Source organism: Apteryx mantelli, chromosome 10 (genome assembly GCF_036417845.1).
Source record: "Apteryx mantelli isolate bAptMan1 chromosome 10, bAptMan1.hap1, whole genome shotgun sequence".
NCBI classification, from domain to species: Eukaryota; Metazoa; Chordata; class Aves; order Apterygiformes; family Apterygidae; genus Apteryx; species Apteryx mantelli.
In genome coordinates this window covers 23,736,620-23,752,341 of record NC_089987.1, presented here as the reverse complement: position 1 = coordinate 23,752,341, position 15,722 = coordinate 23,736,620, and the positions used below count along the sequence as shown (strand labels likewise).

Here is a 15,722-nt window from a genome sequence, read left to right as displayed (position 1 = left end):
GCTGCCTCTGCAACATACGGATGTGCAAGAGGGGGACAGGGAGGGCGACCGAGGGTTTGGGACCAGGCCCGTCGCACGACTTTCCCCACGCTGCTCCTCGCCTCCTGCTCTTCCCCATTGCGCAGCACAGACAGCTCAGACCTGGGCTTTTCTCCAGCTGCAGAAGCTCGGGAAGGCATCTCGCCTGATAAACGCGATGTCGCGACGAAGTGGAGCTATAGAGGACCTCGGGAGGACCTGCTGCAGATGAGGGGACGCGTTTCTCCCCACCTGGTTCGCTCCAGATAGGGTGTTTCAAGGCTCGGGTGACGTTTCGGGTCTCCTCGGTGGCAGCTCTGCTCCGCTGCCTCCCTCCGGCGGCTGCGCTCGAGCGTGCCTGGTCCTCTTGGCTGCCAGCATCCCCGGCTCTGCAAAGCCTGGCACCCAGGGAAGCCCATCACATGGGTGCTTCTGCTTTCACCTCCCCCCGTGTCTCGTTTCCCCCGAATTTCGGCAGAACGGCTCCTCCTTAGGGTCTCCTCAGTGACAAGAAAAATGGTCTAATTTAGAAAAAGGAGGAATTCCCGTAACCGGGGAGGCTCTTTGAACGCTCCGCACTGGAAGCCAGTCAAGGGCAGAGCTGAGACTCCTGGAAGCTCCTTGCTGCCGCTGGCACCAGGGCTCTGTGCAGCCAGGCTGGGACCAAGGCAAGAACGTCAGCAGCGCCCGGCTCTGGGGCACCGTTGGCACCTCTTGCCGTTCGGTGTCGAGTTTGGGAGAGGAGCAGGAGCAGCTGTGGGCAGGCGCATGCGGGGGCAGCCCTGGGCAGGGGGGGAAATCAGGGCTGCATTGGCCGGGAGTCGAACCCGGGCCTCCCGCGTGGCAGGCAAGAATTCTCCCACTGAACCACCAATGCCAGATGTGGGGCTCCCCCACGGCTGCCCCACACCTGAGCACCCCCTTGCGCAGGGGCCACCGCTGCTGGGGACCCCACAAGGACAACGACCCAAACACCCTGCTCTGGTCGCAGGGCCTCAAGCCATGAGAGCACAAGATTGTGCTGCCCAAGACACAGTGGCAATGAAGGGCGTTGTCATTAGGCTCCAGAGTTAACAGCACATCACAAGCACCTGGCTAGGCTCGCACACCACCGCGAGGGGTAGGAGAACCTGCTGCGAGGGAAACACCAACCGCATCAACAGTTGGGGCTGAGGCAGGAGGCCAAAGTGTGGCAAAGCAGCGCTGCCAGCTCCAAAAGGCAGCTGCCTCTGGGGGCAGCAGCAGCCCCAGCAGCAGCCCTGCCAGGCCAGGGCGACCCCAGCCGTGGGGCTGGAGCAGGAGGTGGGGGCAGGCGCAGGCAAGGGCAGGGCTGGGGGCAGGCGCATGCGGGGGCGGCCCTGGGGGGGGGGGAAAAGCAGGGCTGCATTGGCCGGGAATCGAACCCGGGCCTCCCGCGTGGCAGGCGAGAATTCTCCCACTGAACCACCAATGCCAGATGTGGGGCTCCCCCACGGCTGCCCCACACCTGAGCACCCCCTTGTGCAGGGGCCACTGCTGCTGGGGACCCCACAAGGACAACGACCCAAACACCCTGCTCTGGTCGCAGGGCCTCAAGCCGTGAGAGCACCAGACTGTGCTGCCCGAGACACGGTGGCAATGAAGGGCGTTATCATTAGGCTCCAGAGTTAACAGCACATCACAAGCACCCGGCTAGGCTCGCACACCACCGCCTGCCGCCAGCGCCACTCACTGCCACCAAGCCAGGCTCCTCCTTGGCCACCACCCCAGGGAGAGGCGTTGCCACCGAGGCCGGGCCCCTGCCGGCCCCAAAGCGCGGCTGCCTCAGTGGCGCAGCAGCAGCACTGGCAGCCCGAACCCTGCCCGGCACTGGGGGCCCACGGTGGCGCGGCTGCAGCGGCAGCAGCGGCAGCCCTGGCTGGGCCGGGCTGGGGGTCGCGGCAGGGCCGGGGCTGCTCCAGCGCCAGCCGGGAGGGCAGTGGAGCGAGTGTGGCCGGTGGGTGGCAGCGAGGGGCGCTGAGCCCTGCCCAAGGGGTGCTCAGGTGTTTCCCTCGTGGCAGGTTCTCCTACCCCTCGCAGTGATGTGTGAGCCTAGCCAGGTGCTTGTGATGTGCTGTTAACTCTGGAGCCTAATGAATACTCCATTTGTTGCCACCCTGTCTCGGGCAGCACAAACTGGAGCTCTCACAGCTTGAGGCCCTGCAATCAGAGCAGGGTGTTTGGGTCGTTGTCCTTGTGGGGTCCCCAGCAGCGGTGGCCCCTGCGCAAGGGGGTGCTCAGGTGTGGGGCAGCCGTGGGGGAGCCCCACATCTGGCATTGGTGGTTCAGTGGGAGAATTCTCGCCTGCCATGTGGGAGGCCTGGGTTCGATTCCCGGCCAATGCAGCCCTGCTTTTCCCCCCCCCCCAGGGCCGCCCCCGCATGCGCCTGCCCCCAGCCCTGCCCTTGCCTGTGCCTGCCCCCACCTCCTGCTCCAGCCCCACGGCTGGGGTTGCCCTGGCCTGGCAGGGCTGCTGCTGGGGCTGCTGCTGCCCCCAGAGGCAGCTGCCTTTTGGAGCTGGCAGCGCTGCTTTGCCACACTTTGGCCTCCTGCCTCAGCCCCAACTGTTGATGCGGTTGGTGTTTCCCTCGCGGCAGGTTCTCCTGCCCCTCGCGGTGGTGTGCGAGCCTAGCCAGGTGCTTGCGATGCGCTGACTCCTTAGGGTCTCCTCAGTGACAAGAAAAATGGTCTAATTTCGAAAAAGGAGGAATTCCCGTAACCAGGGAGGCTCTTTGAAGCCTCCGCACTGGAAGCCAGTCAAGGGCAGAGCTGAGACTCCTGGAAGCTCCTTGCTGCCGCTGGCACCAGGGCTCTGTGCAGCCAGGCTGGGACCAAGGCAAGAACGTCAGCAGCGCCCGGCTCTGGGGCACCGTTGGCACCTCTTGCCGTTCGGTGTCGAGTTTGGGAGAGGAGCAGGAGCAGCTGTGGGCAGGGCAGGGCATGCGGGGGCAGCCCTGGGGGGGGGGGGGTAAAAGCAGGGCTGCATTGGCCGGGAATCGAACCCGGGCCTCCCGCGTGGCAGGCGAGAATTCTCCCACTGAACCACCAATGCCAGATGTGAGGCTCCCCCACGGCTGCCCCACACCTGAGCACCCCCTTGCGCAGGGGCCACCGCTGCTGGGGACCCCACAAGGACAACGACCCAAAAGGCCTGCTCTGGTCGCAGGGCCTCAAGCCGTGAGAGCTCCAGACTGTGCTGCCCGAGACATGATGGCAACAAACGCAGTAGTCATTAGGCTCCAGAGTTAACAGCACATCACAAGCACCCAGCTAGGCTCACACATCACTGCGAGGGGTAGGAGAACCTGCCACGAGGGAAACACCTGAGCACCCCTTGGGCAGAGCCCACAGCCCCTCGCTGCCACCCACCGGCCACACTCGCTCCACTGCCCTCCCGGCTGGCGCCAGCGCAGCCCTGGCCCTGCCGCAACCCTCCAGCCCGGCCCGGCCAGGGCTGCTGCTGCTGCTGCCGCACCACCGCAGACCCCCAGCGCCGGGCAGGGCTGGGGCTGCCAGCGCTGCTGCTGCGCCACTGAGGCAGCTGCACTTTGGGGCCGGCAGGGGCCCAGCCTCGGTGGCAGCAGCTCTCGCCGGGGTGGTGGCCAAGGGGGAGCCTGGCGTGGTGGCAGCAAGGGGCGCTGGTGGCAGGTGGTGGTGTGCGAGCCTAGCCAGGTGCTCATGATGTGCTGTTAACTCTGGAGCCTAATGACAACACCCTTCGTTGCCACCATGGCTCAGGCAGCACAAACTGGAGCTCTCACGGCTTGAGCCCTGCGACCAGAGCAGGGTGTTTGGGTCGTTGTCCTTGTGGGGTCCCCAGCAGCGGTGGCCCCTGCGCAAGGGGGTGCTCAGGTGTGGGGCAGCCGTGGGGGAGCCCCACATCTGGCATTGGTGGTTCAGTGGGAGAATTCTCGCCTGCCATGCGGGAGGCCCGGGTTCGATTCCTGGCCAATGCAGCCCTGATTTCCCCCCCCCCCCCCCAGGGCTGCCCCCGCATGCGCCTGCCCACAGCTGCTCCTGTTCCTCTCCCAAACTCGACACCGAACGGCAAGAGGTGCCAACGGTGCCCCAGAGCCGGGCGCTGCTGACGTTCTTGCCTTGGTCCCAGCCTGGCTGCACAGAGCCCTGGTGCCAGCGGCAGCAAGGAGCTTCCAGGAGTCTCAGCTCTGCCCTTGACTGGCTTCCAGTGCGGAGGCTTCAAAGAGCCTCCCTGGTTACGGGAATTCCTCCTTTTTCGAAATTAGACCATTTTTCTTGTCACTGAGGAGACCCTAAGGAGTCAGCGCATCGCAAGCACCTGGCTAGGCTCGCACACCACCGCGAGGGGCAGGAGAACCTGCCGCGAGGGAAACACCAACCGCATCAACAGTTGGGGCTGAGGCAGGAGGCCAAAGCGTGGCAAAGCAGCGCTGCCAGCTCCAAAAGGCAGCTGCCTCTGGGGGCAGCAGCAGCCCCAGCAGCAGCCCTGCCAGGCCAGGGCGACCCCAGCCGTGGGGCTGGAGCAGGAGGTGGGGGCAGGCGCAGGCAAGGGCAGGGCTGGGGGCAGGCGCATGCGGGGGCGGCCCTGGGGGGGGGGGAAAAGCAGGGCTGCATTGGCCGGGAATCGAACCCGGGCCTCCCGCGTGGCAGGCGAGAATTCTCCCACTGAACCACCAATGCCAGATGTGGGGCTCCCCCACGGCTGCCTCACACCTGAGCAACCCCTTGCACAGGTGCCACCGCTGCTGGGGACCCCACAAGGACAACGACCCAAACACCCTGCTCTGATTGCAGGGCCTCAAGCCGTGAGAGCGCCAGACTGTGCTGCCCGAGACATGATGGCAACAAACGCAGTAGTCATTAGGCTCCAGAGTTAACAGCACATCACAAGCACCCAGCTAGGCTCACACATCACTGCGAGGGGTAGGAGAACCTGCCACGAGGGAAACACCTGAGCACCCCCTTGCACAGGGGCCACTGCTGCTGGGGACCCCACAAGGACAACGACCCAAACACCCTGCTCTGATCGCAGGGCTCAAGCCATGAGAGCTCCAGTTTGTGCTGCCTGAGCCATGGTGGCAACGAAGGGTGTTGTCATTAGGCTCCAGAGTTAACAGCACAACACAAGCACCTGGCTAGGCTCGCACACCACCGCCTGCCGCCAGCACCCCTCGCTGCCACCATGCCAGGCTCCCCCTTGGCCACCACCCCAGGGAGAGGCACTGCCACCGAGGCCGGGCCCCTGCCGGCCCCAAAGCGCGGCTGCCTCAGTGGCGCAACAGCAGCACCAGCAGCCCCAGCCCTGCCCGGCACTGGGGGCCCACGGTGGCGCGGCTGCAGCGGCAGCGGTGGCAGCCCTGGCCAGACTGGGCTGGGGGTTGCGGCAGGGCCGGGGTTGCGCCAGCGCCAGCCGGGAGGGCAGTGGAGCGAGTGTGGCCACTGGGTGGCAGCAAGAGGCGCTGGGCCCTGCCCAAGGGGGTGCTCAGGTGTTTGCCTCGCGACGGGTTCTCCTACTTCTCGCAGTGGTGTGCGAGCCTAGCCAGGTGCTTGCGATGTGCTGTTAACTCTGGAGCCTAATGACTACTCCATTTGTTGCCACCGTGTCTCGGGCAGCACAAACTGGCGCTCTCATGGCCTGAGGCCCTGCGATCAGAGCAGGGTGTTTGGGTCGTTGTCCTTGTGGGGTCCCCAGCAGCGGTGGCCCCTGCGCAAGGGGGTGCTCAGGTGTGGGGCAGCCGTGGGGGAGCCCCACATCTGGCATTGGTGGTTCAGTGGGAGAATTCTCGCCTGCCATGCGGGAGGCCCGGGTTCGATTCCTGGCCAATGCAGCCCTGATTTCCCCCCCCCCCCCCCAGGGCTGCCCCCGCATGCGCCTGCCCACAGCTGCTCCTGTTCCTCTCCCAAACTCGACACCGAACGGCAAGAGGTGCCAACGGTGCCCCAGAGCCGGGCGCTGCTGACGTTCTTGCCTTGGTCCCAGCCTGGCTGCACAGAGCCCTGGTGCCAGCGGCAGCAAGGAGCTTCCAGGAGTCTCAGCTCTGCCCTTGACTGGCTTCCAGTGCGGAGGCTTCAAAGAGCCTCCCTGGTTACGGGAATTCCTCCTTTTTCGAAATTAGACCATTTTTCTTGTCACTGAGGAGACCCTAAGGAGTCAGCGCATCGCAAGCACCTGGCTAGGCTCGCACACCACCGCGAGGGGCAGGAGAACCTGCCGCGAGGGAAACACCAACCGCATCAACAGTTGGGGCTGAGGCAGGAGGCCAAAGCGTGGCAAAGCAGCGCTGCCAGCTCCAAAAGGCAGCTGCCTCTGGGGGCAGCAGCAGCCCCAGCAGCAGCCCTGCCAGGCCAGGGCGACCCCAGCCGTGGGGCTGGAGCAGGAGGTGGGGGCAGGCGCAGGCAAGGGCAGGGCTGGGGGCAGGCGCATGCGGGGGCGGCCCTGGGGGGGGGGGAAAAGCAGGGCTGCATTGGCCGGGAATCGAACCCGGGCCTCCCGCGTGGCAGGCGAGAATTCTCCCACTGAACCACCAATGCCAGATGTGGGGCTCCCCCACGGCTGCCCCACACCTGAGCACCCCCTTGCGCAGGGGCCACCGCTGCTGGGGACCCCACAAGGACAACGACCCAAACACCCTGCTCTGATTGCAGGGCCTCAAGCCGTGAGAGCGCCAGACTGTGCTGCCCGAGACATGATGGCAACAAACGCAGTAGTCATTAGGCTCCAGAGTTAACAGCACATCACAAGCACCCAGCTAGGCTCACACATCACTGCGAGGGGTAGGAGAACCTGCCACGAGGGAAACACCTGAGCACCCCCTTGCACAGGGGCCACTGCTGCTGGGGACCCCACAAGGACAACGACCCAAACACCCTGCTCTGATCGCAGGGCTCAAGCCATGAGAGCTCCAGTTTGTGCTGCCTGAGCCATGGTGGCAACGAAGGGTGTTGTCATTAGGCTCCAGAGTTAACAGCACAACACAAGCACCTGGCTAGGCTCGCACACCACCGCCTGCCGCCAGCACCCCTCGCTGCCACCATGCCAGGCTCCCCCTTGGCCACCACCCCAGGGAGAGGCACTGCCACCGAGGCCGGGCCCCTGCCGGCCCCAAAGCGCGGCTGCCTCAGTGGCGCAACAGCAGCACCAGCAGCCCCAGCCCTGCCCGGCACTGGGGGCCCACGGTGGCGCGGCTGCAGCGGCAGCGGTGGCAGCCCTGGCCAGACTGGGCTGGGGGTTGCGGCAGGGCCGGGGTTGCGCCAGCGCCAGCCGGGAGGGCAGTGGAGCGAGTGTGGCCACTGGGTGGCAGCAAGAGGCGCTGGGCCCTGCCCAAGGGGGTGCTCAGGTGTTTGCCTCGCGACGGGTTCTCCTACTTCTCGCAGTGGTGTGCGAGCCTAGCCAGGTGCTTGCGATGTGCTGTTAACTCTGGAGCCTAATGACTACTCCATTTGTTGCCACCGTGTCTCGGGCAGCACAAACTGGCGCTCTCATGGCCTGAGGCCCTGCGATCAGAGCAGGGTGTTTGGGTCGTTGTCCTTGTGGGGTCCCCAGCAGCGGTGGCCCCTGCGCAAGGGGGTGCTCAGGTGTGGGGCAGCCGTGGGGGAGCCCCACATCTGGCATTGGTGGTTCAGTGGGAGAATTCTCGCCTGCCATGCGGGAGGCCCGGGTTCGATTCCTGGCCAATGCAGCCCTGATTTCCCCCCCCCCCCCCAGGGCTGCCCCCGCATGCGCCTGCCCACAGCTGCTCCTGTTCCTCTCCCAAACTCGACACCGAACGGCAAGAGGTGCCAACGGTGCCCCAGAGCCGGGCGCTGCTGACGTTCTTGCCTTGGTCCCAGCCTGGCTGCACAGAGCCCTGGTGCCAGCGGCAGCAAGGAGCTTCCAGGAGTCTCAGCTCTGCCCTTGACTGGCTTCCAGTGCGGAGGCTTCAAAGAGCCTCCCTGGTTACGGGAATTCCTCCTTTTTCGAAATTAGACCATTTTTCTTGTCACTGAGGAGACCCTAAGGAGTCAGCGCATCGCAAGCACCTGGCTAGGCTCGCACACCACCGCGAGGGGCAGGAGAACCTGCCGCGAGGGAAACACCAACCGCATCAACAGTTGGGGCTGAGGCAGGAGGCCAAAGCGTGGCAAAGCAGCGCTGCCAGCTCCAAAAGGCAGCTGCCTCTGGGGGCAGCAGCAGCCCCAGCAGCAGCCCTGCCAGGCCAGGGCGACCCCAGCCGTGGGGCTGGAGCAGGAGGTGGGGGCAGGCGCAGGCAAGGGCAGGGCTGGGGGCAGGCGCATGCGGGGGCGGCCCTGGGGGGGGGGGAAAAGCAGGGCTGCATTGGCCGGGAATCGAACCCGGGCCTCCCGCGTGGCAGGCGAGAATTCTCCCACTGAACCACCAATGCCAGATGTGGGGCTCCCCCACGGCTGCCCCACACCTGAGCACCCCCTTGCGCAGGGGCCACCGCTGCTGGGGACCCCACAAGGACAACGACCCAAACACCCTGCTCTGATTGCAGGGCCTCAAGCCGTGAGAGCGCCAGACTGTGCTGCCCGAGACATGATGGCAACAAACGCAGTAGTCATTAGGCTCCAGAGTTAACAGCACATCACAAGCACCCAGCTAGGCTCACACATCACTGCGAGGGGTAGGAGAACCTGCCACGAGGGAAACACCTGAGCACCCCCTTGCACAGGGGCCACTGCTGCTGGGGACCCCACAAGGACAACGACCCAAACACCCTGCTCTGATCGCAGGGCTCAAGCCATGAGAGCTCCAGTTTGTGCTGCCTGAGCCATGGTGGCAACGAAGGGTGTTGTCATTAGGCTCCAGAGTTAACAGCACAACACAAGCACCTGGCTAGGCTCGCACACCACCGCCTGCCGCCAGCACCCCTCGCTGCCACCATGCCAGGCTCCCCCTTGGCCACCACCCCAGGGAGAGGCACTGCCACCGAGGCCGGGCCCCTGCCGGCCCCAAAGCGCGGCTGCCTCAGTGGCGCAACAGCAGCACCAGCAGCCCCAGCCCTGCCCGGCACTGGGGGCCCACGGTGGCGCGGCTGCAGCGGCAGCGGTGGCAGCCCTGGCCAGACTGGGCTGGGGGTTGCGGCAGGGCCGGGGTTGCGCCAGCGCCAGCCGGGAGGGCAGTGGAGCGAGTGTGGCCACTGGGTGGCAGCAAGAGGCGCTGGGCCCTGCCCAAGGGGGTGCTCAGGTGTTTGCCTCGCGACGGGTTCTCCTACTTCTCGCAGTGGTGTGCGAGCCTAGCCAGGTGCTTGCGATGTGCTGTTAACTCTGGAGCCTAATGACTACTCCATTTGTTGCCACCGTGTCTCGGGCAGCACAAACTGGCGCTCTCATGGCCTGAGGCCCTGCGATCAGAGCAGGGTGTTTGGGTCGTTGTCCTTGTGGGGTCCCCAGCAGCGGTGGCCCCTGCGCAAGGGGGTGCTCAGGTGTGGGGCAGCCGTGGGGGAGCCCCACATCTGGCATTGGTGGTTCAGTGGGAGAATTCTCGCCTGCCATGCGGGAGGCCCGGGTTCGATTCCTGGCCAATGCAGCCCTGATTTCCCCCCCCCCCCCCAGGGCTGCCCCCGCATGCGCCTGCCCACAGCTGCTCCTGTTCCTCTCCCAAACTCGACACCGAACGGCAAGAGGTGCCAACGGTGCCCCAGAGCCGGGCGCTGCTGACGTTCTTGCCTTGGTCCCAGCCTGGCTGCACAGAGCCCTGGTGCCAGCGGCAGCAAGGAGCTTCCAGGAGTCTCAGCTCTGCCCTTGACTGGCTTCCAGTGCGGAGGCTTCAAAGAGCCTCCCTGGTTACGGGAATTCCTCCTTTTTCGAAATTAGACCATTTTTCTTGTCACTGAGGAGACCCTAAGGAGTCAGCGCATCGCAAGCACCTGGCTAGGCTCGCACACCACCGCGAGGGGCAGGAGAACCTGCCGCGAGGGAAACACCAACCGCATCAACAGTTGGGGCTGAGGCAGGAGGCCAAAGCGTGGCAAAGCAGCGCTGCCAGCTCCAAAAGGCAGCTGCCTCTGGGGGCAGCAGCAGCCCCAGCAGCAGCCCTGCCAGGCCAGGGCGACCCCAGCCGTGGGGCTGGAGCAGGAGGTGGGGGCAGGCGCAGGCAAGGGCAGGGCTGGGGGCAGGCGCATGCGGGGGCGGCCCTGGGGGGGGGGGAAAAGCAGGGCTGCATTGGCCGGGAATCGAACCCGGGCCTCCCGCGTGGCAGGCGAGAATTCTCCCACTGAACCACCAATGCCAGATGTGGGGCTCCCCCACGGCTGCCTCACACCTGAGCAACCCCTTGCACAGGTGCCACCGCTGCTGGGGACCCCACAAGGACAACGACCCAAACACCCTGCTCTGATTGCAGGGCCTCAAGCCGTGAGAGCGCCAGACTGTGCTGCCCGAGACATGATGGCAACAAACGCAGTAGTCATTAGGCTCCAGAGTTAACAGCACATCACAAGCACCCAGCTAGGCTCACACATCACTGCGAGGGGTAGGAGAACCTGCCACGAGGGAAACACCTGAGCACCCCCTTGCACAGGGGCCACTGCTGCTGGGGACCCCACAAGGACAACGACCCAAACACCCTGCTCTGATCGCAGGGCTCAAGCCATGAGAGCTCCAGTTTGTGCTGCCTGAGCCATGGTGGCAACGAAGGGTGTTGTCATTAGGCTCCAGAGTTAACAGCACAACACAAGCACCTGGCTAGGCTCGCACACCACCGCCTGCCGCCAGCACCCCTCGCTGCCACCATGCCAGGCTCCCCCTTGGCCACCACCCCAGGGAGAGGCACTGCCACCGAGGCCGGGCCCCTGCCGGCCCCAAAGCGCGGCTGCCTCAGTGGCGCAACAGCAGCACCAGCAGCCCCAGCCCTGCCCGGCACTGGGGGCCCACGGTGGCGCGGCTGCAGCGGCAGCGGTGGCAGCCCTGGCCAGACTGGGCTGGGGGTTGCGGCAGGGCCGGGGTTGCGCCAGCGCCAGCCGGGAGGGCAGTGGAGCGAGTGTGGCCACTGGGTGGCAGCAAGAGGCGCTGGGCCCTGCCCAAGGGGGTGCTCAGGTGTTTGCCTCGCGACGGGTTCTCCTACTTCTCGCAGTGGTGTGCGAGCCTAGCCAGGTGCTTGCGATGTGCTGTTAACTCTGGAGCCTAATGACTACTCCATTTGTTGCCACCGTGTCTCGGGCAGCACAAACTGGCGCTCTCATGGCCTGAGGCCCTGCGATCAGAGCAGGGTGTTTGGGTCGTTGTCCTTGTGGGGTCCCCAGCAGCGGTGGCCCCTGCGCAAGGGGGTGCTCAGGTGTGGGGCAGCCGTGGGGGAGCCCCACATCTGGCATTGGTGGTTCAGTGGGAGAATTCTCGCCTGCCATGCGGGAGGCCCGGGTTCGATTCCTGGCCAATGCAGCCCTGATTTCCCCCCCCCCCCCCAGGGCTGCCCCCGCATGCGCCTGCCCACAGCTGCTCCTGTTCCTCTCCCAAACTCGACACCGAACGGCAAGAGGTGCCAACGGTGCCCCAGAGCCGGGCGCTGCTGACGTTCTTGCCTTGGTCCCAGCCTGGCTGCACAGAGCCCTGGTGCCAGCGGCAGCAAGGAGCTTCCAGGAGTCTCAGCTCTGCCCTTGACTGGCTTCCAGTGCGGAGGCTTCAAAGAGCCTCCCTGGTTACGGGAATTCCTCCTTTTTCGAAATTAGACCATTTTTCTTGTCACTGAGGAGACCCTAAGGAGTCAGCGCATCGCAAGCACCTGGCTAGGCTCGCACACCACCGCGAGGGGCAGGAGAACCTGCCGCGAGGGAAACACCAACCGCATCAACAGTTGGGGCTGAGGCAGGAGGCCAAAGCGTGGCAAAGCAGCGCTGCCAGCTCCAAAAGGCAGCTGCCTCTGGGGGCAGCAGCAGCCCCAGCAGCAGCCCTGCCAGGCCAGGGCGACCCCAGCCGTGGGGCTGGAGCAGGAGGTGGGGGCAGGCGCAGGCAAGGGCAGGGCTGGGGGCAGGCGCATGCGGGGGCGGCCCTGGGGGGGGGGGAAAAGCAGGGCTGCATTGGCCGGGAATCGAACCCGGGCCTCCCGCGTGGCAGGCGAGAATTCTCCCACTGAACCACCAATGCCAGATGTGGGGCTCCCCCACGGCTGCCTCACACCTGAGCAACCCCTTGCACAGGTGCCACCGCTGCTGGGGACCCCACAAGGACAACGACCCAAACACCCTGCTCTGATTGCAGGGCCTCAAGCCGTGAGAGCGCCAGACTGTGCTGCCCGAGACATGATGGCAACAAACGCAGTAGTCATTAGGCTCCAGAGTTAACAGCACATCACAAGCACCCAGCTAGGCTCACACATCACTGCGAGGGGTAGGAGAACCTGCCACGAGGGAAACACCTGAGCACCCCCTTGCACAGGGGCCACTGCTGCTGGGGACCCCACAAGGACAACGACCCAAACACCCTGCTCTGATCGCAGGGCTCAAGCCATGAGAGCTCCAGTTTGTGCTGCCTGAGCCATGGTGGCAACGAAGGGTGTTGTCATTAGGCTCCAGAGTTAACAGCACAACACAAGCACCTGGCTAGGCTCGCACACCACCGCCTGCCGCCAGCACCCCTCGCTGCCACCATGCCAGGCTCCCCCTTGGCCACCACCCCAGGGAGAGGCACTGCCACCGAGGCCGGGCCCCTGCCGGCCCCAAAGCGCGGCTGCCTCAGTGGCGCAACAGCAGCACCAGCAGCCCCAGCCCTGCCCGGCACTGGGGGCCCACGGTGGCGCGGCTGCAGCGGCAGCGGTGGCAGCCCTGGCCAGACTGGGCTGGGGGTTGCGGCAGGGCCGGGGTTGCGCCAGCGCCAGCCGGGAGGGCAGTGGAGCGAGTGTGGCCACTGGGTGGCAGCAAGAGGCGCTGGGCCCTGCCCAAGGGGGTGCTCAGGTGTTTGCCTCGCGACGGGTTCTCCTACTTCTCGCAGTGGTGTGCGAGCCTAGCCAGGTGCTTGCGATGTGCTGTTAACTCTGGAGCCTAATGACTACTCCATTTGTTGCCACCGTGTCTCGGGCAGCACAAACTGGCGCTCTCATGGCCTGAGGCCCTGCGATCAGAGCAGGGTGTTTGGGTCGTTGTCCTTGTGGGGTCCCCAGCAGCGGTGGCCCCTGCGCAAGGGGGTGCTCAGGTGTGGGGCAGCCGTGGGGGAGCCCCACATCTGGCATTGGTGGTTCAGTGGGAGAATTCTCGCCTGCCATGCGGGAGGCCCGGGTTCGATTCCTGGCCAATGCAGCCCTGATTTCCCCCCCCCCCCCCCAGGGCTGCCCCCGCATGCGCCTGCCCACAGCTGCTCCTGTTCCTCTCCCAAACTCGACACCGAACGGCAAGAGGTGCCAACGGTGCCCCAGAGCCGGGCGCTGCTGACGTTCTTGCCTTGGTCCCAGCCTGGCTGCACAGAGCCCTGGTGCCAGCGGCAGCAAGGAGCTTCCAGGAGTCTCAGCTCTGCCCTTGACTGGCTTCCAGTGCGGAGCGTTCAAAGAGCCTCCCCGGTTACGGGAATTCCTCCTTTTTCGAAATTAGACCATTTTTCTTGTCACTGAGGAGACCCTAAGGAGTCAGCGCATCGCAAGCACCTGGCTAGGCTCGCACACCACCGCGAGGGGCAGGAGAACCTGCCGCGAGGGAAACACCAACCGCATCAACAGTTGGGGCTGAGGCAGGAGGCCAAAGCGTGGCAAAGCAGCGCTGCCAGCTCCAAAAGGCAGCTGCCTCTGGGGGCAGCAGCAGCCCCAGCAGCAGCCCTGCCAGGCCAGGGCGACCCCAGCCGTGGGGCTGGAGCAGGAGGTGGGGGCAGGCGCAGGCAAGGGCAGGGCTGGGGGCAGGCGCATGCGGGGGCGGCCCTGGGGGGGGGGGAAAAGCAGGGCTGCATTGGCCGGGAATCGAACCCGGGCCTCCCGCGTGGCAGGCGAGAATTCTCCCACTGAACCACCAATGCCAGATGTGGGGCTCCCCCACGGCTGCCCCACACCTGAGCACCCCCTTGCGCAGGGGCCACCGCTGCTGGGGACCCCACAAGGACAACGACCCAAACACCCTGCTCTGATTGCAGACCTCAAGCCATGAGAGCACCAGATTGTGCTGCCTGAGCCATGGTGGCAACGAAGGGCCTTGTCATTAGGCTCCAGAGTTAACAGCACATTGCAAGCACCTGGCTAGGCTTGCACACCACCACCTGCCGCCAGTGCCCCTCGCTGCCACCATGCCAGGCTCCCCCTTGGCCACCACCCCAGGGAGAGGCGTTGCCACCGAGGCCGGGCCCCTGCCGGCCCCAAAGCGCGGCTGCCTCAGTGGCGCAGCAGCAGCACCGGCAGCCCCAGCCCTGCCCGAAGCTGGGGGCCCACGGCGGCACAGCTGCAGCGGCAGCAGCAGCAGCCCTGGCCGAGCCGGGCTGGGGGTTGCGGCAGGGCCGGGGCTGTGCCGGTGCCGGCCGGGAGGGCAGTGGAGCGAGTGTGGCCACTGGGTGGCAGCGAGGGGCTGTGGGCCCTGCCCAAGGGGGTGCTCAGGTGTTTCCCTCGTGGCAGGTTCTCCTACCCCTCGCAGTGGTGTGTGAGCCTAGCCAGGTGCTTGCGATGTGCTGTTAACTCTGGAGCCTAATGAATACTCCATTTGTTGCCACCCTGTCTCGGGCAGCACAATCTGGCGCTCTCACAGCTTTAGGCCCTGCAACCAGAGCAGGGTGTTTGGGTCGTTGTCCTTGTGGGGTCCCCAGCAGTGGTGGCCCCTGCGCAAGGGGGTGCTCAGGTGTGAGGCAGCCGTGGGGGAGCCCCACATCTGGCATTGGTGGTTCAGTGGGAGAATTCTCGCCTGCCACGCGGGAGGCCCGGGTTCGATTCCCGGCCAATGCAGCCCTGCTTTCCCCCCCCCCCCCCCCCAGGGCTGCCCCCGCATGCCCTGCCCTGCCCACAGCTGCTCCTGCTCCTCTCCCAAACTCGACACCAAACGGCAAGAGGTGCCAACGGTGCCCCAGAGCCGGGCGCTGCTGACGTTCTTGCCTTGGTCCCAGCCTGGCTGCACAGAGCCCTGGTGCCAGCGGCAGCAAGGAGCTTCCAGGAGTCTCAGCTCTGCCCTTGACTGGCTTCCAGTGCGGAGGCTTCAAAGAGCCTCCCTGGTTACGGGAATTCCTCCTTTTTCGAAATTAGACCATTTTTCTTGTCACTGAGGAGACCCTAAGGAGGAGCCGTTCTGCCGAAATTCGGGGGAAACGAGGCACGGGGGGAGGTGAAAGCAGAAGCACCCATGTGATGGGCTTCCCTGGGTGCCAGGCTTTGCAGAGCCGGGGATGCTGGCAGCCAAGAGGACCAGGCACGCTCGAGCGCAGCCGCCAGAGGGAGGCAGCGGAGCAGAGCTGCCACCGAGGAGACCCGAAACGTCACCCGAGCCTTGAAACACCCTATCTGGAGCGAACCAGGTGGGGAGAAACGCGTCCCCTCATCTGCAGCAGGTCCTCCCGAGGTCCTCTATAGCTCCACTTCGTCGCGACATCGTGTTTATCAGGCGAGATGCCTTCCCGAGCTTCTGCAGCTGGAGAAAAGCCCAGGTCTGAGCTGTCTGTGCTGCGCAATGGGGAAGAGCAGGAGGCGAGGAGCAGCGTGGGGAAAGTCGTGCGACGGGCCTGGTCCCAAACCCTCCCAAACCCTCGGTCGCCCTCCCTTTCCCGCTCTCACACGTCCGTATGTTGCAGAGGCAGCCCCCAAATCCCATGCTGCCGTG

At 65.5% G+C, this 15,722-nt stretch overlaps 3 non-coding genes across 3 annotated transcripts; 1 reads left to right on the top strand and 2 right to left on the bottom strand.

The window, feature by feature from the left end:
• Nucleotides 1-1,400: 1,400 nt before the first annotated feature.
• Nucleotides 1,401-1,471, bottom strand: TRNAG-GCC (transfer RNA glycine (anticodon GCC)). Its single transcript has one exon. It is a non-coding gene; the product is annotated as a tRNA-Gly (tRNA).
• Nucleotides 1,472-3,017: 1,546 nt separating this feature from the next.
• Nucleotides 3,018-3,088, bottom strand: TRNAG-GCC (transfer RNA glycine (anticodon GCC)). Its single transcript has one exon. It is a non-coding gene; the product is annotated as a tRNA-Gly (tRNA).
• Nucleotides 3,089-14,786: 11,698 nt separating this feature from the next.
• Nucleotides 14,787-14,857, top strand: TRNAG-GCC (transfer RNA glycine (anticodon GCC)). Its single transcript has one exon. It is a non-coding gene; the product is annotated as a tRNA-Gly (tRNA).
• Nucleotides 14,858-15,722: the final 865 nt, after the last annotated feature.